Here is a 15,540-nt window from a genome sequence, read left to right on the forward strand (position 1 = left end):
GCAGTTTATATCCAGGTGTTGTGTTGGCCTTTTTGACACCCTCTAGTCACCTCGCCCCAGGCAGAGGAAATTTGAAAACTTATGATCAACAAGCTTGCTTTCTTCCAGGCAATGTTTGATAAAGTGTGGACTGGTAGAGGTATTCATTCTCGTGGCTGGTAAAGAGTTTGGGAAATGATGGAGCAGTTATTTAGGATTTTTGTCACTGAATGCATACCCTTTTCCACCTGTACACAGAAAGAACCTAAACCATTTAGTGTCCAGCATATTTCTTCCTTTTGAGGATGACAGTTTTTAAAATTTCCACCTCTTTGATGTTGTGCTTATGCTAAGAAAGATTTCAGTGCAGTGACGTTTAGTTATCCTAATGTGACAATTGTTTTACTTTGAAATTGTTTTTCTCAAACACTATACCGATCCGAGCTTCAAACACAAATTTAAAACTCTGAGTTATTCTGTATATAACACCAACTAAAGTGTTTTATGTTTTCAGGTTTTATTTTATTCTCAAAAACCTATACCCATATTTTCTCATGAATAAATATGAATATCTTAATTGAAAGTGAACTATTAAATGTAAGCAGGAAATATATACAAGAGAAAATGTATCTCTTTAACAAACATGAAAAAGATACTTAATTCATTAGTAAACAACAAAATGCAAATTAAAACAAAACAAGATACAATTTTTTACTTATCAAATTGGCAATGATAAAAAATTTTAGGGTACCCAATACTGGACATAGTAGGAGAGAGAAATGTTATGGCCTCTTTGGAAAATAATTTGACCATATGTAGAAAGGGTTGCTTAAATTTCCAAGCCTGAGACAAGAAAATTATATTAAATACAGAAAAGTTTATGTACACAGGTACTCATTGTAGTAATATTTAGAATAGAGGGAGAAAGGAGAAACAGAATGTTTGACAATAAAAGAAATTTAAATAAAGTGTGACACATCTCCCCTATGAATATGTATGTAGACATTAAATATGCTAATTATTTACAATAATAGAAAAACATTCATGTTATATTTAGGAAACCGTGCACTTCAAATATTATATCAATTATGTATCAAAATTACATAAAAGTGTTGCTTAGAAAAAAGACTAAAATATAGAAAAAATATTAATGCTTGTATTTATACTGAGACTATGGATAAATATTTTTAAATTTTAGTCAAATTTTCCAAAATTTTCCAAAAATTTTATATTTATCTTTTGCATTTGGAATAAAAAATTTTACTTTAAAAAAGTATATATAGTTAAAAATGGTTACTCTGCAATTCTAATCCTCACATGTATAGTTTCTGAACTACTGTTTTTTGTTTTTGGGGGTTTTTTTTCAAATAAAAAACATTACCAAATGACTATAACTTGTATGCTGGTCACCATTTTTTCACTTAGTCCAGCTTCAGCCATCTTTGGTAAAATTGAGCATCATTTTTAAAATAATGATAAACTTATGCCTCATGGCTTGTTCCAAATCTTGTATTTTATTGGTCAATTTAATTTACAGGACTTCATATATCCAGTCTTCTCTGTTAGAGTCACAATGCTATTTTCTAGAACTATCAACAAAGTCATTTCCAGTGAAGGGGCTTGTCTTTTCTTATTTGCTTCCTAGAATATTATCTGATTCTGGCTTGAATTTTAAGAAGCTCTCAGTCCTCAGGGAAACAGAATTGTCACACCTGTGGGTTTTCCTTCCCTGCTCTTCCAGGGTTGTGAGCGTACTGGGTGTTGGGCAAGAAGGGCACAGGCCCAGCGTTATAGCCTCTGCCTTTAGCCGCCAGTAATCTCAGGATTCCTGGGCTCTGAAGCAATTTCTAGTTCTTATGGTGTTTGAGGGAGGGAGGTAGGGGTGTTGTCAGGGGAAAAGTGGAAAATACCAAACAATAGTTTAACTTCAAAAATCTCACATAGTACTTAAGTGGTTTTCAATGTGTGGTCCTGAACCGACAGCATGTCTAACTTAGGAACACAAATTCTCAGGCCACTTAACAGACCTACTGAATCAGAAGCTGTGCTTTTGTTCAAGCCCTCCAGGTGATTCTGATGCATACCACAATTTGAGAACACTGTTTAAGAAGAGACCTAAAGAAAACAACAAAGTAACATGCAGTCGGGGCCCCTGGGTGGCTCAGTTGCTTTAGCATTCACTCTTGATCTTGGCTTGAGTCACGATCTCATGGTTCCTGAGTTTCAAGCCCCACGCGGGGTTCTGCACTGGTAGTGTGGAGCCTGCTTGGGATTCTCTCTTTCTCTCTCTCTCTGCCTGTTCCCTTCTTGTGCTCTCTCTCTCTCTCTGTCTCTCTCAAAATAAATAAACTTAAAAAAATAAGTGCCCTCCTTAATCCACATCACCTATTTAAAAAAAAAAGTAAAATGCAGTTTTGTACAGTACGTTTTGAATAAGGTTGAAGCTAGCCAAGGCAATTTTTGGAAATAATTATTCTTACTGTGTAAAGCCTCGCCAGTTTTTCTCTTTTACCTCATAAGTATTAACAATCCCCTCGTGAACTGTCTTTCCCTCTGCCTCTGCTGTAAAGCTGGTCTTTCATTGCTAGATTCAGTGGCCGTGACGTTGTGATGTGCCAAGGCCACAGAAGTCCTTGGATTCCTTTTCTGGAGGACCAGCTTAGGATGGTGTTCATGACAGTAACTGTGTGCTATTATTTCCCACACTTCATATTTAAAAACCATGTGTGAGTATTCCTTTGAACATCTGTAGCAGGTAGGTGGCTCCCACATTTACTCCCAAAAATAAAGAAAATGCAAGAAAATGATCCCCTTCCCCACAATTCTGCTTCACAAAAGTATTTGCCATTTAGAATATATTTCTCTTTAGGAGTTCTGGGGTGGCTCAGTCGGTTGAGCGTCCGACTTCTGCTTAGGTCGTGGCTCATGGGTTGTGAGTTTGAGCCCTGCATTGGGCTCTGTGCTAGCAGCTCAGAGCCTGGAGCCTGCTTTGAATCCTGTGTCTCCCTCTCTTTCTGCCCCTCCCTAGCTCATTCTCTCTCTCTCTCTCTCTCTCTCTCAAAATAAATAAATAAATAAATAAATAAATAAATAAATAAAACATTAGAATATGTTTCTCTATCGATTTATTTACTGACTGTTTGTAACTGTATCAAGTGTTCTTCTCTGATCAGCTTTCTGGGAATGCCCAGAGAAAGAATCTATCATTGTTATTCTGGATCTATAAAATAGCATGTCTTCTAGGCATTGTATGTCTTTATTTCCATAGTTATGGTCCAGAATTCACTATCAATTTCAATTCTAAACTTAAACTCCTTCCTGCATGGACACTGTTCCCACTGCTTCTATTTATTAGGCTCTCCTCATACAGTTTTTGCAGGACACTTTGTTACCTTTACATGTTGTCTTATTCTGGCAGCCAGGATGCATTCTACTTCCTACTGGATAAGGAAGGTAATATGATTTAGATGATGGTCAATGGCTTCCTTGCAAACTGTCCCCATTGCTAGGCATGATACAAGGCCTGTGTTTTAATTGGTCTGTCCAATTTCCCAGGACTGGTTTCTCTCCCATAGCCCTGGCCCATATTTTCACTCCTTGGTGGCATTCAACCTTCTAGTATGTTCTCTAACTCTAAAACCATGCTTCTCAAACTTTGCTGTGCATCCCAAACACCTGGTAAACTTTTTTATTTTATTTTATTTTATTTTATTTTATTTTATTTTATTTTATTTTATTTTATTTTATTATTTTATTTTATTTTATTTTATTTTATGTTGTTTTATTTTGTTTTGTCTTGTTTTATTTTATTTTATTATTTTATCTTATCTTAAAGTGTATTTATTTATTTTGGGGAGAGGTAGAGAGCAGGGGAGGGGCAGAGAAAGAAGGACTGAGAGAGAGAATCCCAAGCGGGCTCTACACCAGCAGGATTGAGCCTGATGTGGGGCTTCAACCCATGAACCTTGGGATCATGACCTGAGCCCAAACCAAGAGTTGGACGCTTAACCGAGTGAGCCACCCAGGTGCCCACACCTGATTAACTTTTTAAAATGCATATTTCTGGGCCCACTGCCAGTCATTCTGATTCAGCAGATTCTGAAAAAAGCTGTAGAACTATCATTTCTAACATGCTCACACGTGATGCTAATGCTGCAGGTCTGAAGACTAAACCTTGAGTAAAATTTAGTTTTGTAATTTACTTTTAATTTTTATAAGTGAGACAGACGCTATTAATGTCTTAACCCTCCAGCAGCCAGTTCCCCTTTTTCCTGAATAACAGATCCTAATTGTACCTGGGGACTCACCGACGCCTCTTGCTTTGGGAAGGCCTACCTTCAATTCCAGTGCCAGGATGAGAATCTTAATAAGTTGAAGATAATTAAGCTAATAAATTGAAATTCAGAATAATTTCATTGCCCTGTGAATGATTTAGTCTGAGACACGATGAACGAAGTCAGCTGTGGGTGGGGTGGGGGAGCTTCTGAGAGAGATTTCTTATCTCTGGAAGAGATACATCTGGAAGAGATAAACCCTTTTTCTGGCTCTGGACCATAGGATGTTATTGTAAGAGTGCTAAGTTTGCTCATGGTCATCAGGAAAGCTTGCCAAATATTGAGGACAGCAAAGCGGAAAAAAGAAAATAATAGGGCCCTCAAATGACGATGAACCAACAAGTAACCAGCCTGGTGCCACCCTGCCTCAAGACTTCGTATGTGGGATTTCTGTTTCTTGCAGCTAAAAGTAAATTAATTGATATGATGTATCTATCTGGCATCTATTTATTTATCTTTAATCTGTTTCTATAATTAGATTATATTTGATATTCTGGTTTATCTTCAGATAGTATAAATCTTTCGCCTTTTACTATAATTTGATTATCTCTCAATAAGTATGTGACAATCAGGGAAGATAGAGCACTGTTAGAATATAGCTATGTTATGTGGGTTAGCTTACTGTCCATCATCATCATATCAAAAAGTCATCCCATTTCCTTGTTATACAGAGATTTGGAAGGAGTAGAGTATAGGAAAGTTAAGTCTGATGGTCTGTGTATAGTAGGACAAACATTTCACACTCTACTCCAGAGGGCAGGCCCAAAAAGTCACCAGAAAGGGAACCCTAGGCTCCTGTGGCACAGCAAGAAGGAACCAGGGGTCTCTGTTTTCAAATATCCTTTCTGGTATCCCTTCATTAATGCTCGTACGACAGTATTGTCTTCTCCACTGCACATTTGCTGTAGTTAAAACAAAAACTGATCATGACATTCTCACAGAATCCTTTAAAGACTCTCCATTTTTCTTTTCTAAATTGTATGGTGGTGGGGTGCCTGGGTGGTTCAGTCAGTTAAGCGTCCAAATCCTGGTTTCGGCTCACGTCATGATCTCATGGTTCATGGTATCAAGCTCTGTGTTGGGCTGTGTGCTGACAGTGTGGAACCTGCTTGGGATTCTCTGTCTCCCTTGCGCTCTGCCCCTCCCCCACTTGCACTGTTTCTGTCTCAAAATAAATACACTTAAAATTTTTTTAAAAAATACAAAATAGGGGATTGTGGCAAGAACACTTAGCATCAGATCTACCCTCTTAACAAATTTGTAAGTGTACAATATAGTGCTGTTATCTATAGATATTTCTTGGCTTTTGATGGAGTTACAGCTGATAAACCCATTGTAAGTTAAAAATACTGTATATTGAAAATGCAATTAATACACCTAATCTACAAGCATCATACCTTTGCCTAGCCTACCTTAAACATACTCAAAACATTTACTTAACAGTTGGGCAAAATTGTCTAACTCAAAGATGATTTGATAATAAAGTATTAAATATTTCAAGTAATTTATTGAAGACTCTCCTGAAGGTGAAACGCAGCATGGCTGTATGGGGGCAGAATGGTTTTAAGTATATGGGCTGTTTACCCTCTTGATCCCATAGCTGACTGGGAGCTTTGGCTCACTGCCACTGCCCAGTTTTGTGAGAGAGGACCATACCACATATGGTAGCCTGGGGAAAGATCCAAATTCAAAGAGTGTGTATCACTTTCACACCATTGTAAAGTCGAAAACCGTAAGTCGAGCCATCCTAAGTTAGGGAACGGACCGTCTATACAGGCCCTGTGTTGCACAGCAGAGGTCTACCATGTATTCGCCTCGTGTAACTAAAATGTCATACCCATTGAAGATCAACTTCCATTTCCTCTTCCCCTTACCCCCTGGTAACCACCATTCTGTTCTCTACTCCTATATCTTTCACCATTTTACATTCCTCATACAGGTGGAACCATGTAGTATTTGTCTTTCTACGACTGGCTTAGTTCACTCAGCATAATGTCATCAAGGCTTGTCCATGTGCCACATATTGAAGGACTTCCTTCTGTTATAAGGCTGGATAATATTCCCTTGTATTTATATACCACATTTTCTTCATTCATCTGTTGATGAACAGTCAGGTTGTCTCCACACCTCGACTCTTAGGAATAGGGCTGCAGAGAGTGTGAGGGGGGCTACTATCTCTTCAGGATCCTAATTTCAATTCTTTTGGGGAAATGCCCAGGAATGGGATTGCTGGATCATATGGTAGTTTATTTATTTATTTTTATTTTTATTTTTTTGAGGGACCTCCATACTGTTTTCTATAGCGGCCGCACTACTTTATGTTCCTATCAACAGCGTACAAGAGCTAGCATTTCTCCACAGCATTGCCAACACTTGTTATCTTTTGCTTTTTTAGTAAAAGTCATCAGAACGGCTGTGAAGTGATATAGCTCATTGTGGTTTTGATTTGCATTTCCCTGATAATTAGGGGTATTGAGCATCTTTTCATGTGTCTATTGGCGATTTGTACATCTTCTTTGGAGAAAGGTCTATTTAAGGTCTTTTTAAATTTTTATTAAAATTTAAGTTTATTTATTTTTGAGAGAGACAGCATGAGCTGGGGAGGAGCAGAGAGAGAGAGGGAGACACAGAATCCAAAGCAGGCTCCAGACTCTGAGCTGTCAGCCTAGAGCCCAATGTGGAGCTCTAACTCACATACTGTGACCAGAGCCAAAGTCTGATGCTCAACCCAGTGAACCACCCAGATGCCCCTAAAGTTTATTTTTTAATTGGATTATTAGTTTTCTTACTATTGAGTTAGAGGGATTCCTTATATATTTTGGAAATTAACCCCTTATCAGAAAAATGGTTTGCGACAATTTCTCTGATATGCTAGTTTGTAAAGGCTGCCCATTTTTCTAAAGGTAAACATTCCAAATCCTTACCTTGGCCCACAAGGCCCACTAGGAGCTGGTTCCCACCTATCAGTCAGCCTTATCTAGAACCACACCTGCCCCCACCCTTTGCATTTCCTGTTTTTACTGTTATTCTAGCCCCAAAGGCCTAGATTCTAAGGCTTTCAATTCTAAATTCCTGCCTTGTGCTTCCTACCTCACAAACCTTTGAATACGGCATCTGGTCTCCTCTTGCTAAAAACCATCTCCCACATCTTTGCCACTTCACCCTTTGCCTTTCGTCTTTCCTAGTTCAACTGGAATGCCACTCCCAGACAGAACACTTTTTTGAGACTGGACTAAATCTTCCTCTATTCTTGTATATTCTCTTAATGCCATAATTCTCTTTTGTGGGACTCATCACAATTTTAATTGTATAATTAAATGCACAATTAATTATTTAGTGTCTGTCTCCTAAATTACCATGTGAGTCCATGAGGGCAAGAACATTCTGTTTACTACCATATCCCTAGCACCAACACTAAACATGGGTTGAACAATCTTTTTCTTCAGACACCATCTCTAATTACTGTATTTTTACCCTTCCTTCACCAAACATTTAATAAATAATGGTCAGCCTGATTTTGCCCATGATCTTTCCCACCACTATCATTAAATGGACAAAATGGACATTAATTTTTCTGCTTCACAGATTAGAAAATAAGCCCCAAAGAAGTTAAGTCACCTACCCATATTTGTTTCATCTATGTCGGCATTTAAAGTTAGAGAGCCGGGGGTGTCTGGGTGGCTCAGTCAGTTAAGCGTCCGACTTCGGCTCAGGTCATGATCTCCCAGTTCATGGGTTCAAGTCCCACATCAGGCTCTGTGCTGACAGCTCAGAGCCTGGAGCCTGCTTCAGATTCTGTGTCTCCAGCTCTCTCTGCCCCTCCCCCACTCACGCTCTTTCTCCATCTCCCTCTCAAACAAATGAATAAACAATAAAAAATTTAAAAAAAATTAAAAAAGTAAAGTTAGAGAGCCTGACTTGTACTCCTTGGCTTCTTCTTGGACTAGTCACCTCCAGGAGATTACTCAGCCTGCTCAGAGAAAGTACACTCATGCTTAAGTAGACTGCAGCTTTCTTTCCTTCTCTGCACCAGAATTCTATGCAGCTTACCCTTGCCTGAGTCATTTGTGGAAAGCACATTCATGGAGAACACATTGTGTGAAATATACCAGCCCACCCAGGAATGTCCTACCATCATTCCAGGCACAAAGGGTCCATGGAACATTCTAGGAATATCTTTGAATGGAAATGAGAATTCAAGGCAGAGCATTTCTCCCAGTCGCTACTTCCCTCTAGACAACCTGGCATGTGCTTAAGTATAAGGACCTGGGAAATCTTGACAGTGAATATAAGATTTTCTGTTCCTTCTGGAAGAGAGTAATTCAAGAGATACATTAATGCAGACTTGGAAATTAGGATCCTGGCTGTGGCCTTGAATCTCTGAAAGCAGCACCGGGGCAACCAGTCTGTAGAGAAAACTTGCAAAGTCATCGGTGGTATTTGTCTAAGAGATAAGTGGCTTTGGAGAAGTTCCTAGAGGGCTCTGGACTTGTCTTCTCCCCTTCCTCCCCTCCTGACACTCCTCTGACAGTGGCTCAGGAGTGAGATCATCAGCACTGGACACTATTGGCTACTTGCTCACACCAACAAGCGGTTTATAAAGCCCTCAGTGAGGAAGTATAAAGTAGGGAAAAGGCCAAATTGAAGATGGATAAAGACCGGGTTTTGAAGCCAAATGCTCCAATTAAAATTTTGCCATATTAAATTTTTGCCATCAAAGCTATAGCCCGTCTTTATCAATAAATAATTGTTGCTGACTGTCTTCTCTGAGTCCATTTTGTGATAGGAGCAGTCAGGAATTTCAGAAGAATGGGGAGGAAATAGGAGGACAGAGAGAAAGTCAGAAGGATGGTGTGGTTTCAGGTCTTCTGTTCACTGGATCAACTTCCTTGGGGCCTATATTTTATTCATAAAATGTTAATAGCCTTATGCACTTCATAAGGCTGTTGTAAAAACTGGGAAAGACAAATGTGTCAAAAAAAATAAGTAGCTTAGCATTTAGTTACCTCTTTCATTTAACAAATATTTTTGAAGGTCTACAAATATACAGTAATAAACTTACCAGACAAAATTCAAATCTTTATGGTAGACTCCTACTTCTCCTTCAAGGTTACAATCAACTCTTACCTCTTTTGACTATGTTATTTCCTTAAATAAATATTTTCCTTAGTTAAATCTCAAATGCCCTTGCTGCTTTATGTTATTTTACATATACGTTAGCATTCCAACCTACACTGTGAGTTCCTCAAAACAGAGATTGTGCCTTATTCACCTTTCTGCTCCCACAGTTTGTTAGAAGTCCTTTAGCAGAAACATGGTGTGATCAAACTATCATCCAGACAAGAAAAAAGTTTGTCTAATTGGAGAATTGTGTCCATATTAATATCTTCAGGCACACTTAGTAGAAAATTCCCTGGAGGTAAAGAGAGTCTTGCCATCTTGAGAGTTGTCCTTCTGCAAATTTATGACACAAAGTCACCAGAACACAGCAGTATATCTCTTCAGAAACAGGGTAGGTAATGAAAATGATTATATTCTTGGCCTTAGTGCCATCTTCTTGGAATCCTCAGTGGAGGAAGAAGTAAATGCACAGGCTGAAGCCCAAAAGAAGAAAGATGAGGCAGAGGTCCAAGTAAATCGCTAGCTTGTACACACTTGGAGCCACAGGAGCAGAAATAAGGAAAGCCAGAAGCCAGGGACTCTGGTACCAATTGTTGAACTGCATGCCTACTTTCTAGAGCTTGATTCAGTGGATCTAGAACATCCATCACCATCTGATCACAATGACCATCTTTGAGAAACTTGGCTTACTCAAAACAGTCCTTTTTGTTCCTCTGCACCTGTGACTTTTGGGACTAATTCTGTTTTCATTTGTGGCTAAATGTAACACATGTACAATAAATCCTCTCTTCTGCCGTCTTAGCTGAAGAAAAAATTGGAAAAAAAAAATTTTTACACACAATGTGTTGTTGAACAATGCTTTTATCAAAAGGGTTCAATATAGGTTCATTTAAAAATGTAAACTTTATTTTTTCAATTTATTTATTTATTTTTAAAATTTTTTTAACATTTATTTATTTTTGAGAGACAGAGAGAGACAGAGTATGAGCAGGGGAGGGGCAGAGAGAGAGGGAGACACAGAATTCGAAGCAGGCTCCGGGCTCCGAGCTGTCAGCACAGAGCCCGACGCGGGGCCTAAACCCACACACTGCGAGATCATGACCTGAGCTGAAGTCGGACACTTAACCGACTGAGCCACCCAGGCGCCCCTCAGTTAGTTTATTTTTTAAGATTTCACTGGCAATAAGAAAATTTTCTTGAGCAAATAAATGACAAAAAGCAGTTTGGGTATGATTTGTTTTTAATGTCATGTTTATTCCTTGGAGATACGTATTTACAGAAGAAAAATATGACCTAAACAGTTTTAATCCGAATAATAAAGAGTATATTTTATTACCAAGAATTTTATTTACTTTTGTAACATTAAAGTATTTTCAGGGACTCAAAGATCAATGAAGTTTCCAAAATTAACCAACATTTCAAGAAATAATTTCAATAGTGAGATAATTTCCTGAAATCTTTTGGCATATATCCAACTTTTGCCAAGTTAGGTAGAAATTCTTACCTTCCTCGATTTGGAGAATCTGAGTTCTCCCAATATTCATGTCAGATGGTTTTAGTTTGCATTACGTAAGTGTTGCTGGAAAATTTCAAGTTGAGCGTTTTTAAGGGAATCCTTTAAAGTGCAAGACAGAACTTAGAAACACAATCACCAATAAATTCCTTACGATATGAAATAGCTCTATGTCACGTTTTTTATAAGATCAGTATTTCTTGTGTCAGATTTTTGTAAAGAGGGATGTAAATGGTCACCAAGACTAGGTTTTTTTTTTTTTTCTTAATATTATAAACAAGGTTACAAGATGCTGTTCTCAAGTACCATATGTCTTCCTTTCAATTGTTAAGAACCCTTTCTAAAGATCTAACACGAGAGCAGATGAACCACACTGGCTGGATTTGGGGATAATTGGATTTTCTTTTCTCTGCACAAAAATTATGCATGCCTGGAAAGAACGGCAAGAATAAACTTCAACCGATGCCTACTAATTACCATCAGCTAGTGCCTGGCTTTTGAAATCTGATTTAAGAGGAAAAAAATGAAATGAAACCACAGGCTTGGCTGATAGAAAACTGTATAATGTTTAAGCAACGATGGGGGAAGCCCAATCTTAAGCAGACTAGATTTTGGACCAAACCCAACTGATGTTTCTCATCCTTGTTTATTTTGTTACTTGACATGATTCAACTCATTAAGGATTTCAAAGGTCTAAGGGAAAGTACTTCTACTTTGCCAAGGCATCCTTAGTTGGAATTCCATTATCTCCCATGATCCGAGACAGGGATTTCCTCCTACTCAGTTCTGAGTAATTATGTGTAAGCAAACCCTTGGTGTTCTCGCAGAGTGACTGTACTGAGTTGATGGTTCACCATGAATCATTAATGCGGCAGGCATCTTCAGTGAGAGGGTAAGGAGGGATAACATTGATTTGCAGTGTTTAGATGAAGTAGGGCTTGCTCATTCATTTCATTTGCTTCAGCAGGGTTGATGCTTACCCCTATAAACTATACCCTCTCCTAAAATGATTACAGAAAAAGAAGAGAGAACAAGCATATTCCAGCAGCCTTTCCTACTCTACGGAGTCTAATTCAGATTATGCCTTAGGAAATGCTGCTTCCTCCTTTCAGAAAATTGGAATTAGTCTTCTTGCTCTATTTTCTCCTCCTTCCTCCCTCAACCCCTCCTCACCCAGCCAGTGAAACAAAATAATTTTGAAGTGGGAGGTGGAATTTTTAAAAACTTTTGTGTTTTATGTCTCAAATTTTTAAAGCATTCTTCTTTTCGGGGAGAGGGATAAGGGGTGACACCAAATAGACTCCTCTGAGACCGTGATAAATATGCCTTCTCCAACAGTAATTCAACAAAGCACATATTGACAACTAATATACAACTTCAGGACAGTTATAGTCTGATCATCTATGGATTTTCCCCCTTACGCCTTTCCTCTCCCTCCCATGCCCAAAGATTTCAGGTTAAACCCCTACAACATTGCTGTAACATATCCTACCAAGATCTGAAAGGAATAGAACGTGAGGCCATTTTTTTTTCTTAATTTTTTGATAACATATCCTGCCTAGGAAGGTAATAATGTTCACGAGAGAACAGCTCAAAGGAGAACCTGGTGGGGTTCAGGATTCTGGAACATTCTGTTTTTGTTTTTTGTTTTTTGGTTTCTTTAAATTTTTGTTTTTGTTTTTGTTTTTATTATGTTTCTTTATTTTTGAGAGGCAGAGAGAGACAGAGCATGAGTGGAGGAGGGGCAGAGAGAGAGGGAGACACAGAATCTGAAGCAGGCTCCAGGTTCTGAGCTGTCAGCCCAGAGCCTGAGATGGGGCTGGAACCCACGAACTGGTGAGATCATGACCTGAGCCGAAGTTGGACACTCAACTGACTGAGCCACCCAGGCACCCCATGGCACATCCTGGTTCTTATGTGATTCTAAAAGATTTTTAGGAGCTTCACTGGTAAAATAACAATGCATCATAGAGACTACACTGGCAAGTCCTTCAGCTCTTCCCATTGTTTTTGTGTAATGGTTTTATTGAGATGCCATACATTTGTGCATTTAAAGCGTTCAGTGACAGGGGTGCCTGGGTGGCTCAGCTGGTTAAGCATACAACTTTGGCTCAGGTCATGATCTCACGGTCCGTGAGTTCGAGCCCTGCATCAGGCTCTGTGCTGACAGCTCAGAGCCTGGAACCTGCTTCAGATTCTGTGTATCCCTCTCTCTGCCCCTCCCTTGCTCAGACTCTATTTCTTTCTCTCTCAAAAATAAACATTAAAAAAAAAAAAAAACAGCGTCCAGTGCTATTCACAGAGTTGTGCAACTTTCAAAATTTTCATCACTCCAAAAGAAACCTGTTCACTAAAACACTTCCCATTTCCCCTCAACTCCTTCCCTAGCCCTAGGCAATCACCAGTCTACCTTTGTCTGTTTGGACTTGCTGACTCCTCAAATGAAACTTCAAATGGGTTTTGCCCACTATGTTACTCTTATGTAGACTGTTGTTCCAGATGAAGTGTCCATAGCACTACTTGCCTGAATTAAACAATTCACCATGTGACTGTCTAGTGGGAATAAAGCATCATGTTAGGCACACAGAAGTTTAATAGGGGAGTTTTCAGCCTAGTTGTGGGAATTATTTTAAAAAGTGATAAATACCAAGAAAGCAATACACAGTGCTATGTCATTTTAAAGTGTCTCCCTCACTCTTGCTCTCCAAAGCTGGCAGGCCCTCTAAAAGTCAATGCTCACCAGGAATTACCCCAGACATGGGTTCCCATTTACGGTCAACATTCTGAACCATTTGCTAGAATCCCAAACAGTTTCTGATTTCCTCAGATTCTGATCCCTTTTTTTGGGATCTTTGGGATTCCTGAATTCTATTTTGTTTGTCCTTCACAATATTGTTTTGGATCTTGTGACAGAGATGGAGAGTTGCTTCCTGCTTCCTTCACTGCTTTCTGGTCATACTATCTACCTTTTGTTCTCTTATCATGTCAAATTCCTTTTTAGCTAGGTGCCTTTGCATCACTATTCTGCTTTCTTACTCTACTTGATTCCTATGATTTCCTGAGTTTTAACCAACCATTTTTCAAGCCTAGGCTTAAAAATGGTACTTCCTAGTCAGACTAGGCCAGACTAGGCCAGGTGCAGCCTTTAGGGAAACTTTACGTTCATCCTTTAGTCTTCTACCAAGATTGTAATCTCAATTATTTCTACAATCATTTGTTAAATATCTATTTCCCTTACTAACTCATGATGCAAGTATTCACACAATTTCACAACTGTATGTCTGGAACCTAGCATAGTGCCTGGAACAGATTAAACTCTAATATATGTTTGTGAATAAATGAAAATCATGAATATGAGGACTAGAGGCAGCCCATTCCCTAAACCAAAACAGGAGTACTTAACATGCTATCCTGAAATCGTCTGTTTCTTTCTGTTCCCACCATTGGCTAGCAAATTTCTTTTTTTTTTTTTTAATTTTTTTTTCAACGTTTATTTATTTTTGGGACAGAGAGAGACAGAGTATGAACGGGGGAGGGGCGAGGGGCAGAGAGAGAGGGAGACACAGAATCGGAAACAGGCTCCAGGCTCTGAGCCATCAGCCCAGAGCCCGACGCGGGGCTGGAACTCACGGACCGCGAGATCGTGACCTGGCTGAAGTCGGACGCTTAACCGACTGCGCCACCCAGGCGCCCCAAATTTCTTAAGGCCAGAAATGTATGCATTTCAATGTCTGACACATAGTAGTTACTTATTTATTGCAGTATATATAGCAGTTTGTGTCTCAAGAATGCTGGCCCTTTGTCTTAATATATTTGGTTCTTGTTGGTTTGTTTTTTAAATGTTTATTTACTAATTTTGAGAGAGAGAGGGAGTGTGAGTTGGGGAGAGGCTGAGAGAGAAGGAGAGCAAGAATCCCAAGCAGGCTCCCCACTGTCAGTGCGGAGCCCCATGTGGGGCTCAAACTCATGAACTGTGAGATCATGACCTGAGCTGAAATCAAAAGTCAGATGGTCAACCAACTGAGCCACTCAGGCGCCTCTGTCTTAATCTATTTGACCTCTAACTGTCTGATCTTGATCTTCTCTACCAATGATAATACCCAGGCCCATCAATCTAAAGGGTATTTGTAGGTTTATGACTCACCAGACTGGAACTCTGTCCCTGGTTTCACCCCTGAGTACCTATAGTTACATCTCAGATTTAAGAGAAGATTGGTTCTGTCTTTCCTCTATCCCTCCAAATTTGTTTGTTCAATTTTAGAAAATGGTTTTACCATTGCTCTAATGCTTGAGCTAAAATCATTGATACTTCCCTTTTCAAAATACCCCATGTCTAAACTATAAGTAAACCTTTTAAAAACATACCTAGGATTCATTTAATTCATTTTGTGTACTTAAAAGACATACTTGAGATCCATTAGAGCATTTATTTTATTCATTTATCACTATCTGAAGTTATTTATTAGAGTTCTAGTTTTTGATCGTGCTTTTTCACTAGACCATCAGCTTCTTGAAGTAATAGATCTTGTTTTCTTTTCACTATTTTTACCCTGGTGCTCAGAACAGGACCTGTACCTTAACAAATACTTGTTG

At 38.9% G+C, this 15,540-nt stretch overlaps 1 long non-coding RNA gene across 1 annotated transcript in view; it reads left to right on the plus strand.

The window, feature by feature from the left end:
* Positions 1-15,540, plus strand: part of LOC109498754 — a 376,552-nt gene that overhangs the window by 329,571 nt on the left and 31,441 nt on the right. The window lies entirely within an intron of this gene.

Source organism: Felis catus, chromosome A1 (assembly GCF_018350175.1).
Source record: "Felis catus isolate Fca126 chromosome A1, F.catus_Fca126_mat1.0, whole genome shotgun sequence".
Classification (NCBI taxonomy): domain Eukaryota; kingdom Metazoa; phylum Chordata; class Mammalia; order Carnivora; family Felidae; genus Felis; species Felis catus.